The sequence below is a fragment of the Apium graveolens genome, chromosome 6 (genome assembly GCF_009905375.1).
Source record: "Apium graveolens cultivar Ventura chromosome 6, ASM990537v1, whole genome shotgun sequence".
In the NCBI taxonomy this organism is placed as follows: Eukaryota; Viridiplantae; Streptophyta; class Magnoliopsida; order Apiales; family Apiaceae; genus Apium; species Apium graveolens.
This window is the reverse complement of record NC_133652.1, coordinates 247,312,149-247,330,041: the sequence shown is the minus strand read 5'-3', so window position 1 is coordinate 247,330,041 and position 17,893 is coordinate 247,312,149.

The following is a 17,893-nucleotide window of genomic DNA, read 5'->3' as shown; positions in this document are numbered from 1 at the left end:
GAGGGAATGAAGTTTCTTTTTTGACTGCATCACAAAGGCCTTTGCCAACAAATGTTCGAATTTTGATGCAATCCCAATTCTCAGTCAATAAATCGGGTATGCTCTCATTAATCAAACTCATTTTGATTATGAAAGTGCTATTTTAGGATTTATTGGGGATAGGATGACAAAGGATAGAAATACTGTTTACTTTGCTAGATTCTATCAGCTTATTTATAGTGTTTGTTGTTCTGATGCACCCCAATTAGCAAGTAAGTTAATTGAACCTTTTAAACTTGCTAAGAGAGCATTTACTGACTTATTATCTACTGATAATAAGAAAACTGTTTTGAAACCCCTCCAAATTCCTACATCTGTCAAACAGTTTTTGGTAAACTCTGACCCAAACACCTACACCTCCATATATACTGATGTCCAACCAACCCAATCTCCATCAGCACCTACCACCACTACACAAACACCTCAAACTTCTCAACCTCAACCAACTCAACTCTCCATCAGGACATATTTCAAACCAACACAATCATCTCAACCTCAACCATCAGCACATAACATCAGACCTTCACCTTCCAGGCCCAAAAGGGCAAAGTCTGTTCCTCAACCTTCACCAAAAAGAAGGAAAATGATACTCAGGGATGAATCTGATGATATGATTATAATTATGTGATTAAGTGTTGGTTAATTGTCTTTACTGTATATTAGAATCTAGGAGCGTAAATAGAAGCGTTCCAATTTAAAGAGTCAGTTTAGGAGTTAAGCTGTGTTGTCAGGCCGTCAAGTAGAACGGAACCCGTCCTAAAAAGGGATTAAGGTATTTAAAATGTGAACTATGTGTTATTATGTGAAATGAAATGCTTGAGTAAAGTAATGCATTATAATGACGTGTCGGTCGATAACGATATTGTGAAGCGTAATTAAAACGCGGGGCGTCGGGCCGTCAGGCTGAACGTGACCCGGTACGCGTAGAAAGGAATAAAATTAAAGAAGGACAAATTTTATGATCAGACATGAGTTGTGATGTGTTCGTATGTGTGCTTGCTTGTCTGTATGCATGATTACGTGATCTGTTGACATTTTTATGGATTTAAGGGAATTATTTGATTTAAATAAGGTTTATTTAACCTTCGCATATTTTTATAAAATTATCTGAGTAAGATAAAGGCATGAGATTTGTTCTGTTATCTTCGTAATAGTCCTAGAGACTTTCTAAAAATGATGGATGGATTTATTTGGTGATCGTTGCATTATAAATTGATTTTTATGTGATAAAATGCTATTATTAGCACAAACTTGTGAAAATCATATAAAATCAACCGTTCGCTCAAAAGTTTATTATGAGTAATGGTTGGAAAGCTAATTTAGAGATCTACGTCTTAAAATTTTCATTTGCAATAATTTTCGACTTTACGAGATGATATATTCAATATTTGATTTCTATCTAATTTAAGTAAAAAGAAAGGATTAATCAAACAAAAAGGGATTTAGTAGATTACTAAAATACCCTTGGACCTAATACAAATATAAAATCACTCCCCCCCTTCTTTCTTCTTTCTTTTCCCGTGAGCATCCTCCCCCTCTCCCACACTTTCTTTCTTCCTCTCTCTCGAACACTCTTTCTCTCTATCGGCTCTCTCCCCATCTCTCTTCTCTCTCTTGCATACAACACCGAATACTCACTCAAATTCAAAGATATTACCATCTATAGCTTCTATTTTCGGTATACTACTCAAACACCACTTGCATGTAAGTGTTTATGTAAGTGTTTAAGGTTCCATCTCTATGGTTGTGTTCAAGGAAATACGGTTTCTTGATACATGATCACAAGAGAAGATTCAAGAGATTTTGTGGTTTAAAACTCAAGAGGAGACCCGTTATGGGCACTCTTAAGTTCAACCACCACCGGCCATGATCCAAGGAGAGCCGGTGGAATTTTAAGAAAATGATATGTTAATGTGATTTTTGAGTTTTATGCTCTTTAAAAATTTTATGTACTATTGCATGTCTTGGTTTCTTGAAAAGTTCAAAAAGGGTTTTGTACTTCCTTTGAAATTTAAGTATGTGATTGATAAATGGATTACTATGAATGTGTTAAAAGAATTTGGATTTGTGTAATTGATTTGATGCTTAAGGAATCAAATTTGAGGGTTGCATGTTGGGGATTTTGGTTCGGCTTTGTACTAATAAAAAGGGGATTTGGATTTGGTGACTTGATCTTAGTATAAACTAAGCTTATTTAGTGAGAAATGTGATTGCATGTTGGTTTAAAAGAAGAACTAGTGAATGCATGCATGTTTAATTGGATAATGTGATTAAGGCTTGAGTCACTAAGTGATGCTTTATTTGTGATTCGAAAATCGTGATGAAAATGAGTTGAATGTCTAAGATAAGGTGTAAAACAAATTGAAATTGTGATTTAAAACCTTGCATGTGTGATTTCTTGAAAAACCCGAATGGGTCTTATGGTTAAAAAGAGAATTAAGTGGATTTTTGTGAGATTATATGCTAATTATCTTAGTTACTAATAAGAACTTGGTTGCATGTCATTGATTGGATGATGCTTGTGTTCAAATTTAATAATTAAAAGAGGGTGTTGATTTTCGATTCTTGATGTGATTATGATTCATTTTTTGGATTAAAAAAAAAGAAGCTTAATTGCGTAAAAGACCCTTGTAATTTGCATACCAAAGAGGTTTATTGTGTTTGATTATATGAGATTGAAATTGAGTACACTTGGTTGTGTTTTAGGTTTATAGCCGAATGGTATATAAGTAGAAAAGCGATTGATTTGGTTCCATTACCTTGCTAAGTGATTGCATATGAAATTCTAGGAGATATGTGATTCACTTGTTTAATTAAATGATGTTATGATTCAAATTAGGGAATAAAATAAAAGGGGAATTAAGTGGTTTGATATTAAAGAACTATAAGTGGCAGTTATGGTCGCAAAAGATTTAGTTGTGAATAAATCATGTACTCGTAAGAGTTATATTGGTGTGATTTGAAGAATAGTTAAGGTTAAGCAAGTATGAGTCGATTGACGAGTATATAAAGATATAAAGGCTATGAGAAAGGAATGTGTTATGTGTTATGTGCATATGTGTATAAGCTATACTCGTATATTTGAGTCAAGAGTATAATCGAGCTATCGTATTGAGTAATCGTTCCGGGAACGAGAGTTGAGAAACTGATTAAGGTTTTGGTTTTTATTGTAGATTCAGAGCGTGAGGGCATTCAGGCTAGGAAAGGGAAGGGTATACTAGGTGGCAGTAGTTCAACCTTCAGGAAAGCGAATTCAGGCAAGTAACTCTCATTACTTGTGTAAATGGTTATAGAGAGGTTATTGTTCATACCATATAGAGTATTGAACTGTTAAAATAATGAACCCCTGTTAATGATTCGAGATACCCTGTCTTGATCTTGTTAAACTGTTATTGACAAGTTTATTGATTCAACCATTTGGTAACCTGTCTTTCCTGTTCAAATTAATTTTCATATTATGAACTGTTATAAACCCTATTATTACCTTTACGAACCCCTTGTAATGATACCATATTCCTTGATCACCATATTTCGTATTGATCCTTGAAACAGATATTGATTCTTCTAACTTAAGTACCTTGATATCATTGATTCATTTTCTTAACTTTGATTTCTTGAAATTGAATCTAAGAATGAGTTTTAACTTGAAAGAGTCCGAATGATTTCATATTCATGGTAATGATAAAATGAATTTAGAAAACCTACTTTTTCCAACTCAAGGTTTTCCAAACGAATTCCTGATGGATTGGATTGGACGTAAGAGGCTAGTGGGACTAGTCCAGTCATTGTAAGAGGCTAGCGGGGCTAGTCCACTTTAAGGCTGAAATTATGTCGTATGGTACTGATAAGTGGCATTTTATACCACTTAGAACGTCTTATAATAGCTTAAATTGGTGTCTTAAAATCAAGTATTTTGTGTATTTGATGCATTTTTCTAGTGTTTATGCATTTCAGGGTATTAGTTGCATTTCGGGAGAGAATTCATCAATAATAAGCCTTGCCATGTGTTTAGCATTGCAAGTGGAAAGGTAGGAGCAGATTGCAGCGAAGAAACGGAGCAAAACAGACCATTTTTCCAGAAAGGGTCTGAGCGCCCGCTCAGCTAAGCTGAGCGGCCGCGCAAGAAGCTGAGCGCCCGTTCAGCTATGCTGAGCGGCCGCGCAGGGTCGTAATTTCAGAATAATTATTTTAGACTCCTATTTATGTTTGGCTTCCAACTTTTAAGTAATCTGGGTTTTATGGGACTCCTATATAAGTAGATTTCAGAGATGTTTCACTAAGGTTAGATCGTTGTATTAATCAAGGAGATAAGGAAGAAGACCGTTTTAGCACACCGCAACGAAGAGGAAGGATATTTTCTTGTGATTCTTTATTTTTTTGTAACGTTGGATGCTAGTTTTCTTGCTTTGAACCTATTTACTCTTGTGACGTACTCTGGTTTAATATAAGTAGTTTTAGTTATTATTCTATTGTGTTTATTTATCATGTTTTCATATGAACCCATGATGACGATGAGTGCTATCATGGGCTAATCGTGATCATGGGGTCGTAACGGATTTACTATGGAATTCTTTAGTTAGTTGTTTAATACCTTAGTGTGTGATGATTGTATGATATCTAGTATTGGTTGTGCGTATTCGTCTTATGTGCGTCGCGCACATATAAGATAGGGTGTTAATCTCCATGAAGCGACGGTGGATCTTGAGATTTAGAACTTGCCATGCCAGCATAGGTTCATGTATGATGTTTCATGATTAGTGGGTAACTCTAACAGTTTTATTCGCCCTGTGTAATCAAAAGGAATAACTTGTGCTTAAATCGTTATGTTGTCAATTTATGTAGACATATAGGGACTCAACATAATTGATGCCTATTCAACTTCTATCTTAATTGTGGATGTTTGGTAGAATGGTATTAGTACAATGAAAGTTGGATTTTATCAGTTTCGTGTTATTCGATTAATATCATCACTGTTGCATGCTAAGGGTAATAACAATAGCTATTGAAGGAAGTAGTAATGAAGTTGTGATCTCATGAGTGTTTTAATATTGTTAATTCGAGTGTTAATTAAGTGCTTAATTCTAGTAGTTAATTGTAGTTAATAATTAGTTAATAAACTCTAAGTGTTATTGTCTTAACATTGAGAAGTAATCATACATTGGTGAGTGAGTTTAATTGAACATAATTAGTTTGAGTCTCTGTGGGAACGAACTAGAAAGTATTCTATATTACTTGCGAACACGTATACTTGCGTGTGTTATTAGCGCGTGTTTTTGCCCTAACAAGTTTTTGGCGCCGCTTCCGGGGACTCGGCATATTTGTTTAGTTTATGTACTTACCATCACTGGTCATTAGGACTCAGTGATTAAGACGTGTGTACTTATTATTTCTGGTTGTGTTTCAGGTACTTTAGCGAGCGTTTATGCAAACTCGTTCTCGTACTCGCAAGAGGACTTTAGATACAACTTAGGAGACAGACGAAGTTCTTGATATTCCAGAGAAGATAGATTTTGAAGATTCGGATTCAGAAAGTTAGCAGAAAGAGCCAGTAATCATGGGTGATCGTATTGTTCCGGCAGATACAGCTCTTATGGACTTTTCTCGGCCTAAAATTGATGACATTTAGTCAATCATTCTTCATCCGGCTATTCAGGCTAACACCTTTGAAATCAAGCCAGGCACTATTCAGATGGTGCAGAATTCTGTTTCTTTTGGAGGTGCTGCGACTTAAGACCCCACAGTTTATGGTGGACACTATGGTGGTGAGAAGACGGCAGCTCGTATTCTGCAAGCAGGTTTTTTCTGGCCTACTTTGTTTAAGGATGCTCATCAGTTTGTTTTAAGGTGTGATCGTTGCCAAAGAGTGGGAAATCTTACGAGAAATGATGAGATGCCGTTAAATGTTATGATTGAAGTCGAGGTCTTTGATGTTTGGGGAATCGATTTTATGGGGCCTTTTGTCTCGTCTTGCAATAATCAGTACATCTTGCTGGCAGTCGATTATGTTTCAAAATAGGTAGAAGTCAAAGCTCTACCGACAAATGATGCAAAGGCAGTGTTGAATTTTCTTCATAAGCAGATTTTCACAAGGTTTGGAATGCCACGAGTAATCATAAGTGATGAAGGGTCGCATTTTTGCAACCGTAAGTTCACTTCTATGATGCAGCGCTACAATGTGAATCATCGAGTTGCTACTGCCTATCATCCGCAAACAAATGGTCAAGCGGAAGTGTCTAACAGAGAGATCAAGCACATCTTAGAGAAGGTTGTTTGTCCGTCAAGGAAGGATTGGTCTTTAAAGCTCGATGAAGCTGTTTGGGCTTACAGAACAGCATACAAAACTCCACTTGGTATGTCCCCGTTTCAACTGGTGTATGGTAAGGGATGTCATTTACCTGCGGAGCTTGAGTATAAGGCCTATTGGGCGTTGAAGAAGTTGAACCTGAATCTAGATGTAGCTGGAAAGAAGCGAATGCTTCAGCTTAATGAACTTGATGAATTTCGACTCCAAGCGTACGAAAACAACAAAATGTACAAGGAAAAGGTGAAAAGGTGGCACGATAGGAAGCTACATCCTAAGTTATTCATGCTGGGGCAACAAGTTCTTTTATTCAACTCTCGTCTCCGACTTTTTCCTGGGAAGTTGAAATCAAGGTGGTCTGGACCTTTTATTGTCAAAACCGTGTTTCCACATGGAGCGGTGGAGATTTTTGAGAATGATCCGGACCAAGAATTCAAGGTTAATGGTCAGCGTTTGAAGCACTATTATGGGGACACGGCAAACCGGAAAGTGGTTAGTACCATTTTATTGTCAACTTGAGGAAAGGTACGCAACGTCAGGCTAATGACGAAAAAGAAGCACTTCGTGGGAGGCAACCCATGATTTGTTGTTACAGGAACCCTTAGAAGTTAATAACCTATCCAAAACCACAAAAAAATCATAAAAATGGAGCCTGAAAAAAAAATTCCAGAAGCCCCCTGAGCGCCCGCTCAGCTATGCTGAACGACCGCTTAGGGGCCGACTGGGAGAAATTTTTTTTATGTTCAATAAAAATCCAAAAAAAAATCAGAAAAATAAAAACACAAAACACAGCCCATAAACCCACGACCTATTTCCCCATTATCCCATGATTTTAACCCTTAAACCCACTCCTAATCAAATTCTACCCTAATCCATACCCTATATATACATACACCTATCCCATATATCTCCCATACACTTTCAAACCCTCAACTCTCTCCCAAACCCAAAAACACAAATCTCAAGCACTTTTACTCAGTTTCGATGGCACCCAAGAGAGTAAGGACTATCGATAGCAGCAGCACTGTCCCTACTGCTGATTCCTCGAGGGGTACTGCTGCGAGGCCTCGTTTGAATGATAGGGCTGCTGAGGAGGAGTATACTCGGCTTTTGGGTAAGCCAATTTTGAAGGAGAGGGGATTCTTACCATCGGGGAGGGATGATGAGTTGTTGCCTATGATTGCTGAGAAGGGGTGGATAGCTTTTTGTGAGTCGCCTGAAGCAGTGCCGATGAGCGTGGTTCGAGAGTTCTATGCGAATACGAAGGCCGAGAAGAATGGGTATTCTGTGGTCTGGGGGATGATGGTGGATTATCACCCTGCGGCCATTCGCCGTGTGATTGGGCAGAGACAGAGGAAGCCCACGGAGGAGAACTGGAACGAGAAGACTGCTGAGGATTTTGACTTGGATTTGATTTGTGCTACTCTCTGTAGGCCGGGCACAGTTTGGACCTTCAAGACTGGAACTAATGAGTATCGTCACTTTCCGGTGATCTCCATGAATAGGTATGCCCGTGCATGTAATGCTTTTATTTGTGCTAATATTTTGCCTACTTCATATGCACATGAGGTCACAGTTGAGAGAGCACAGTTGTTGTGGGGAATTTTGAATGAGGAGTACTATGTGAACCTTGGTGAGTTTATCTACCAGGGAATTCTGAAGTTTTTGAGGGGAGCTAAGCACATGAACATCCCTTATGTATCTACGGTTACCAAGCTTTACCGAGCGGTGGGAGTTCAGTGGCCGTCTCATGAGCAGTTGCAGTTGCCGATCGCTCCTATTGACTCCGGGACTCTGCATGCGATGCAGGAGTGGACCGGTGGTGAGCCCGAGGAGCATGGGCTGGGTTATCGTCTTCCAGGAGGGCGTCCAACACGAGGTGCTACCATGGCGAGGCCAAGGCGTGATGAGGCTGGTTCTTCTAGAGCTCAGGAGGGTGCTGGGTTGGCTAATGCCCAGTATAGGAGGCTGTCACGGAGGATGGATGCTATGTACGGGACGCAGAGCAGGTTTGCTCAGGAGCTCACCCTTGCACTAGGGACTGCTTTTCGAGGCCTTGGAGCTGACATTCAGTGGCCAGTTTTTGGTGAGGACTCTGCATATACGCCTCCTGATACACCACCCTCTGAGAATGATGATGATGATCTCTCCGAGTAGGTATACCCTGTGTTCCTTTCTACTACCTTCACTGGGGACAGTGAAGATTTTAAGTTTGGGGTGGTAGTTAAGGAATATTTTGTGTGTGTGTCATATAGTTGCATATTCATGATAGTTAGTTCATATAATTGCATAATTTTTGCCATATAGTTTTTATTTATTTATAGCTTTATTTGTTTATCATGTCATGTCGCTCATACATTTGCCATGATCCCTTTTGCGCTGATTTACCAATTGATTTGTGATGTTGATGCGAGTGTAGTGATAGCGTTAAAGTGATGTTGAGTCGTGTAGGGTGATATGCATGCTAGAAACACTTGTAATTTCACTAAGTCTTAGGGAATGCTTAAGAGGACTAGATTGTTGTTATGGTTTAATGGTTTTCGAGGTTAATCTATTGATTATGCTTATAATTTTATAATAGGTTCTTAGTGATAAAAGGCATGAAAAGGAAAAAATGGAGTGTAAAATGGAATTCATTGTTAATTGTGGCTAGGCGTCAAATGGCTAGTAGCCGGCTCGTATGTTTATGCGAGTAGTCTAGGGTTGAGCAAGAGGGAGCGAAACGCACTTGCTCAGAAATTTTGAAAAAAAAGAAAAACAAAGAGAAAAAAAAAAGAAAAGAAAAAAATATAGTTAATGCATAATTGATCACGAGTGGGCTCTTTGGTATTCGAGTTATTAAGTTCTTAGGGGACTTTGTGCCTAGTGACCTAAGGCTTTTATAGTCTGGGATCCGCTAACCTAACGCTCGCTACATGGATGCCATTGTATAAGTCTTTTATGGACCTCACTCATTGCACGGTCAAATAAGCATTTGTTGTTATAAATAAAAAGCATGATTCCGTAATAAGCTCCAGGATTCTTGAAGTGTTATAAGTCACTTTGTGTCTAGAATTTTTATTCTTTGTATAATCATGCGATTGCCTTGAGGATAGTTGAGTCATGATAATTGATCTAGTTCCGAAGCATATTTGTTAAGAATCTGCACACACCACGTTTCCGGCTGTATGTTAGTTTGTATGATTCGATTGATCTTTATTCGCCTAATTGCATTTGTTGAGATGTCGTAAGTTGGTTGGTTTGGTCGTAGTAAGGGGGATCGCTGCATTTCATATAGATTGCATTCATGTATGTTTTTATTTTGTTTTTGAGTCTGTGACGCTTGAGGACAAGCATCGATTTAAGTTTGGGGGTGTAATAAGTGGCATTTTATACCACTTAGAACGTCTTATAATAGGTTAAATTGGTGTCTTGAAATCAAGTATTTTGTGTATTTGATGCATTTTTCTAGTGTTTGTGCATTTCAGGGTATTAGTTGCATTCCGGGAGAGAATTCATCAATAATAAGCCTTGGCATGTGTTTAGCAATGCAAGTGGGAAGGTGGGAGCAGATTGCAGCGAAGAAACGGAGCAAAACAGACCATTTTTCCAGAAAGGGTCTGAGTAGGCCTGTCAATGGAGCGAAAATCCGATCCGACCCGATCCGATCCGAGGCCATTTTAGCGGATATGGATCGACCTATTAAAAATTCGATCCGGGATCCGATCCGATAAGAAATATCTGATTATATATGGAGCAGATATGGATTTAGGCCGATCCGATCCGTTAATAACCCGATCCGGTTATACATATATATATAATATTTTTTAATAATTCTAATTTTAAACATATTATCCTCGAGTCAAGTTCCATTATCTATATTTCGTTCGGTTCGGTCTCAAGCGTACAGTCCATTTCTATAACCTCATTTCTATAACCCTAGTTCTTTTACCTTTTAGAGCCGCATAACCCAAAGTCTCAATTCATATAACACTTCCATTTCGTAACATCAATTTTTTCATAGTTAGCATTAAAATATTGTACAACTCGGTATGTTTTATTTCAAAAAGAGAATTTTAGTTTATAATTTATTTTTGAATTTCATTGTATTTTACTTGTATTTTAATATTTTTTGGAATTGTAAATTTTAAATAAATTTTGTAATAAGTTAATTTAAAAAATATATGGAGCGGAGATCCGATCCGAAATCCGTGATCCGAACGGATCCGGATATGGATCGGCCTATAAAAAATCCGAAGCCGATCCGATCCGAATCTGAATCCGAAAAAATAAATGGATATGGATATGGATTCAGGCCGATCCGATCCAAACCCGATCCGTTGACAGGCCTAGGTCTGAGCGCCCGCTCAGCTAAGCTGAGCGGCCGCGCAGAAAGCTGAGCGCCCGCTCAGCTATGCTGAGCGGCTGCGTAGGGTCGTAATTTTAGAATAATTATTTTAGACTCCTATTTCTGTTTGGCTTCCAACTTCTGAGTAATCTGGGTTTTATGGGACTCCTATATAAGTAGATTTCAGAGACGTTTTACTAAAGTTGGATCGTTGTATTAATCAAGGAGCGAAGGAGATAAGGAAGAAAACCGTTTTAGCACACCGCAACGAAGAGGAAGCGTATTTTCTTGTGATTCTTTATTTCATTGTAACGTTGGATGTTAGTTTTCTTGCTTTGAACCTATTTACTCTTGTAACGTACTCTGGTTTAATATAAGTAGTTTTAGTTATTATTCTCTTGTGTTTATTTATCATGTTTTCATATGAACCCATGATGACGATGAGTGCTATCATGGGCTAATCGTGATCATGGGGTCGTAACGGATTTACAATGGAATTCTTTAGTTAGTTGTTTAATACCTTAGTGTGTGATGATTGTATGATATCTAGTATTGGTTGTGCGTATTCGTCTTATGTGCGTCGCGAACATATAAGATAGGGTGTTAATCTCTTGTGAAGCGACGGTGGATCTTGAGATTTAGAACTTGTCATGCTAGCATAGGTTCATGTATGATATTTCATGATTAGTGGATAACTCTAACAGTTTTATTCGCCCTGTGTAATCAAAAGGAATAACTTGTGCTTAAATCGTTATGTTGTCAATTTCTGTAGACATATAGGGACTCGACATAATTGATGCCTATTCAACTTCTATCTTAGTTGTGGATGTTTGGTAGAATGGTATTAGTACAATGAAAGTTGGCTTTTATCAGTTTCGTGTTATTCGATTAATATCATCACTGTTGCATGCTAAGGGTAATAACAATAGCTATTGAAGGAAGTAGTAATGAAGTTGTGATCTCATGAGTGTTTTAATATTGTTAATTCGAGTGTTAATTAAGTGCTTAATTCTAGTAGTAAATTGTAGTGAATAATTAGTTAATCAACTCTAAGTGTTATTGTCTTAACATTGAGAAGTAATCATACATTGGTGAGTGAGTTTAATTGAACATAATTAGTTCGAGTCTCTGTGGGAATGAACTAGAAAGTATTCTATATTACTTGCGAACACATATACTTGCATGTGTTATTAGCGCGTGTTTTCGCCCTAACAGGTACCTTAATGACCGGATGGAGGTCGGTACGGGCTGATCACCTGTATTAAAATGAAATGAAAGATAAAGTGGTCCAATCAAGGTTTCTATATTGATTTTAAAAAGGAATGGAAACTTCCTACTCAGTAATGAATTCTTTGAAAATGAAAATGGTTTATATTGCGTTGAAAAGAGTTGATTGTGATATTGTAAAGCTTAAAGCCCGTGAACCCTGATTTTAATCTGTTGATCATATAATTGATTCCATATAATGAAAATATTGTCGCTTTCCTTTCTGAAAGATCTGTTTTGATCCTTTAATGATTTGGGATGAATGTCGGCTTTCACCCTGCTTTGAGCCTTTTTCCATGAAAGCCCCACACTTTTCCTTCATAACCCTTCCATAACCCGAAAGATGGAAATCTTCCACCTAGAACTGATAAAGTAGAATGCCCTGAGTTTGGTAAAGTAAATTGTGGATTTCATATCATAGAACTGCTTTATAGTTACTTGCTGAGTTTTATACTCATATGTTTTGTTTTAATCTAACCATGACAGTTAAGCAATAAGATGGCCAGGCTTAGGCGCACTGCTCGTAAGACCGTACTTGGTGGTCCCTATTATATTGAGGGCTTCCAGTTGCCAGAGCAGGTAGAGATGTTTTTGAGTGAGAAAGCGCTTAACCAGAAGGTTGTAAAGATACAATGGGTTATCTGTCGGTTCCAAGTGGGATCGACTATGTATATTTTATATTATTTTGGGGTTGTAAGTTATATTTTATGGTTGGTAGTTGTAATCTTGTCTCATACTTTATCCCGTTTGATCCTGTTGGTAGTTAATCAGGGTTTATGTTTATATAATTATTAGATTAAAGGTGTGTGGGTCCTCTTTTTTCCAACCCCGAGATTGAGGGCGTCACAGAAACTGCAGCTGGAGGTTCTGATACCTTGAAGAGGAAAAGAACTTTAAACTCTGATGATAAAGAAACTCCTTCATTGGAAAGGAGATTAAGGAAAATGAGGGCTAAGAGGCATTTGTCTAAGTCTCCATCAGAAGATACTGAAGAAGCTGAGGAAGGAGATCAGGAATCTCTGATCTCAAAAGAGCCAATTATCATTAAATCTCTGCCACCTCCAGCTAAAGACAAAGACATTTTACAAGATATAGTGGTTACACCTCTAGTCTCTCCTCTTCATGAAGATGTTACAGTTGAAGATTCAGGCTTAAGTCCTGAAATTGACATCAACAGGCTGCACACTCCTACTGTTCTTCATTTGGAAGCTCCTACAGCAGCTCAGCCATCTACTGATAATTCTCCAATCTTATATGCTGATGCTGAGATACCATCCACACCAATTCTTGATCAGGAACCTGAAGTTCAGAATTTAGATGAGATTGTTCTAGAATCTCCAGTTGCTTCACACACTCTAGTACTGTCAGAAGATAATGAGTCTTTCTCAAGTTTAGAAGCCAGTATTTCTGTTGATACTTCTGCTCCCATTCTAGGAAAAGAGGCACTAATTGAGAAGTTTGTTGAGCAAGCTGCTCCTATTCCTTGGGAAGATACTCACAGAGGTGTGGAGTGGACCAAGAAGTGGAATGACACTGATTTTATTCCAAGCTCCAAAGTACTGACAGACCATATTGGTAAAGCTGATGAGTTGCTCACTAATGCTGATTTCAAGACACAACTTAAAGTCACAGCTCTGTCTACCAAAAATCTTCAAGGTCTACACTATGCTACTCAAGATAAGGTTGAAAAACTTCTAGAAAAGGCTGAAAAGCTAGATATGGAGACCAAGCTTGACAAAAAGAGGTTTATCAGACCTATTTCTGAAAAGGTAGAAGCAATTGAGAAAGCTCAAGAGAAGCAACAGGCCCAAATCTCTGAGGTCCTGATAATCAAGCTTCTCAACAGGCTCAATTGGATGAGATCCAATCTTCAGTTGAACTTCTTCTCTCACTCCTACTATCAGATGATGCCAAAAAAGGGGAGAAGATAGTTAAGTCCAAATGCTCTAATGACCAAATTAATGAAGAAGAAAGATGATGAAGCTGATGACCAGGGAAACCCTAGCAAGGTAGGTTCAAGGAAAAGAGCAAATCAGCAAGGTTTCTTCAAGGAAACTAATTACTGATGCAAGAAAATTTTCTACTCAAAAGAAGACAAGTTCTGAAGCTGCTCAAACTCAAAATCTGATAGCAAGTACTGAAACTCAAAATCTGATATCAAGTTCTGATGACCAAAGTCTGATGACAAAGCCTGATGTTCTAATACAAGGTGGAAGTCAAGATTCTTAAAAGTTCATGTAAACTCTGAAGCTAAAGGGGAAGCAGACTACTGTCTACTACAAGGATCCCAAGATTCAGACACTTGATGAGGAAATTGCTAGAAGATTATTTTTGAAACATAATCCAGGAACGGATTTAGAAAATCTCAAGGAGGAAGAAGCTAGATTTAAAGCTGAAAAGATAAATCTAAAGCCAAAAGCTTCTATTGCAAAAAAACCTCCAAGGCCTAAGGAAAAAGGCATTGTGATCAAGGAGAAGTCAAGTACTGAGGCATCAAAGCCTAAAATAAGATCACAATCTGAGATTGATCCCAAAGATAAAGGGAAAGGAAAAGTTGATGAACCAATCAAGCCACTGGAGATGAAAATTCCTCAAATTCTGATGAAGCCAGTGTGCAAAATAGTTCAAGTTATTGATAATAATCTTGCTGAAGATAAAGATGTTCAAACTCTGAAAAGAAAGAAGATTTCTGAAGAATCAAAGACAACCTCTGACAAGGATCAAGTTGTCCAGAGTGAAGAACTGCAAGCTACAACAGAAACAGCAAGTTCTGATAAAATCATCAAGACATCAACCTCTGACAGTGCTCAATTTGATTTGGACAAGATGAAAGTAGCTGAAAAAAAGAAACTCCTATGGAAAAATGTCAAACCATCAGATCCAAAGAAAAGCCAATTGTTATCTGATTTCATGACTGTTGGATTGAAAGCCAGAGAAGCAAGAGACAGAGCTGGACTAGGTTCTGATGAAGCTAAGATTAAAGCAGGAGTTGAAGTACTGACTAGAGTTCCATTTCTTTTAACTGATCAACCTCTTGAAGATGTTACACAGAATCACCTTGATAAGGTTTTCTCTGTTCAAGTGGTACTGGATGCTCATGACAAGCACAATGTCAAGGAAAATCTGATTCTATTTCTTGAAGATGGAAGGACATATCAGATGTCAGAATCAGATGTGTTAAACAAATCACTGAAAGAACTTCAATTCTTTCATTACCTTTTAGAGGTAAAGTCTGATATTACCAGGAGATGGTCAAATTTCAAGGATTACAGAATTCATTCCTAATATTGTTGAAAATGATGGAAGTGAAATTCCAATGAAGAAGAATTCTGCTAAGCTTGAAGTGATTCTGAAAGGGAAATGTCTATGCTACAATGAAGATTCTTCTCATCCTGAATGATTGTTTAGAAAGAAACCATATCTCTGCTTTAAGGACTGCAATCTATCAGATTGGAAGTCAAAATAAAGAGATGAAGCAAGTCAAGACTACACTCTCTCAAGTCCTGAGAATTAAAGAAGAAAAGCTGATATCAAGTTTTGTCAAGAATCATTATGGATTCAGATTGACTCATTGAGATTGGTAAAAGCTACAAGGACTGTAAGTTGTAGTTAGTTATCTAGTTAAACTCTTATTTGCATTTGTACTTAAATATTTTTGATATCATCAAATCTATTAACTTGTATATTTTGCATAATTTACAAGTTTGGGGAGATTGTTAGATATATTTGAGATGTCATGTCTAATATGATTCATGTTTAGTTTTCAGATCTTAACAAACAAGACATATCAAGACTTACTGAAATCAGGACTTACTGGAAGTCAGAACTTAATATCAGAACTTAAAGTCATATCAGAACTTAAGTGCGGGAAGACTTTCACATAAGGAAAGAAGCTGATTTACAGTAGAAGATCGAGACTAAATAAAAGAAGATATGCATGGAAAGAGTTAGAAGACTGGAAGACTTGCAGAAGATATCTGATTGATATATTTTAAGAGACATATTATATTCCATATCAATTAGAAGTTATCTTGTAACTGTGTACTATATAAACACAGACTTAGGGTTTACACTATATGTGTTATTAGTATCGAGAAGATTATATATTGTAACCTAGCAGCTCTTAGTGATATTTGTTCATCACTGAGAGAGAACAACAGTTCTTATTGTAACAGAGTTTATTCAATATACTTGATCTTTGTTACATACTTGTGTTAAATCGATTTGATTGTATTAACACTGTATTCAACCCCCTTCTACAGTATTGTGTGACCTAACAATGAGGATGATTCTCCTTGCTCCAAGGCCATTAAAGCATAATTTCCAACTTCCTCATCTTCATCATTATCAGAATCATCCCAACTTTTTCTCTCTGCAATATAAGCTTAGCTTTGCTATTTCTTTAGAAGAGCTTCATACTTTGCTTCCAGTTCACGATAAGCTTTGTATTTCTTAGCTTTTTTGGGTTTCCTGCATTTGGTAGCAAAATGGCCTAGTTCATCACCGCTAAAGCACCTTATCTTTGATCTATCAACAAATCCAGTTTTGTAATCATTTTTGCTATTAGATGTGTACTTACCTTTTCCTTCCCAGCTGCTGTCTTTGTTGAAAGACTGTCCTTCACCCTTGAAGAATCTTGGCTTCTTTACTCTAATATTAGAGAACTTTCTTGCCAGATAGGTCATTGACTGATCTAGCTCATCCAGTTCATCAAGGATGTATAACTCATCTTCTTCCAATTCCAGAATGACTTGTTCCTGCGAGTCATTTGTTCTTTGCTCACTTGGTGAGGCAACTGAAGTTTGAGATCTTGGCTCATCATTAGATGTTTGGCTTTCATTGACAATTAAAGCACTTGAGCCATCTACAATATGTTCTTGACCAGATCTCAATGATTTCCTTTGAATCATTTCTAGTTCATATGTCCTTGACCATATCTCAATGGTCTCAAGTCTCTCCCTTCCCTGATTGCTGAGATTTTCTGTTCCAAATGATCAGGGAGAGTAAGCAAGAACTTTAAGTTCACTTCTTCAGCTTCATAGTATTTGTCATGGAGCTGCAAGTCATTTATCAGCTTATTGAATCTTTCAAACATATCAGTTATACTTTCTTTTGGCTTGGCCATAAAACCCTCATATTGTGAAATCAGTATCCTTCTTTGATTAGATCTAACTTCCTCAGTTCTTTCACATAGTATTTCAATCTTTTCCCAGATTTGTTTGGCAGTGTCACAGTTAACAATATTGTTGTACATCACATTATCAAGTGACTCTATCAATATTAGCTGCAAGCCACTATCCAGGGAAACTTTCTCCTTTTCAGGCTCAGTGTACTCAGAAGGGTCTTTTGGAGCATAATGAGCTGGAATGATTATATCACCATTTGTTGATTCTTCAACTCTAACCATAGGAGTGAAGGGCCCATTTTTGAGAATCTGAATATAGAGTGGATTGGCCATCCTGATAAACAACAACATTTTCTTTTTCCAAAGAGTGTAGTTAGCTTTATCAAATAAAGGAATTTTGATGCTACTGATATTTTGTATATTCATTCTTCCAAGATCTTGAATCTGTTTACTTTCATATTTGGCTCTGATACCACTTGTTAGGAGATGAATAACTCACGGGGGGGGGGGGTGAATGTGTTTTACCGTTTTTATGCTTTTATTGAACTTTTTATGGTTGAACAAAGTAAATTAAATCTTGTAGTGAAATGTGTTACTTGCTGAAATTAAACATGCAATAATAAAGAACACAGGTCTTTCAAAACTCACTTAATTTTATATTAAAATTAAGACTGTTTTGCTACAAAATTTCTAGGCTCTTTGTTGATAAAGAACTTAGCTTCTTCTTGAGAGTGTTACAAGATTTTCTATCTAAATTATTACAACCGACTTAAGGACCAGTGTTAACTTTATAATTTAGTTAACTGCCGGTTTATACAGTGTACAATAAGACATG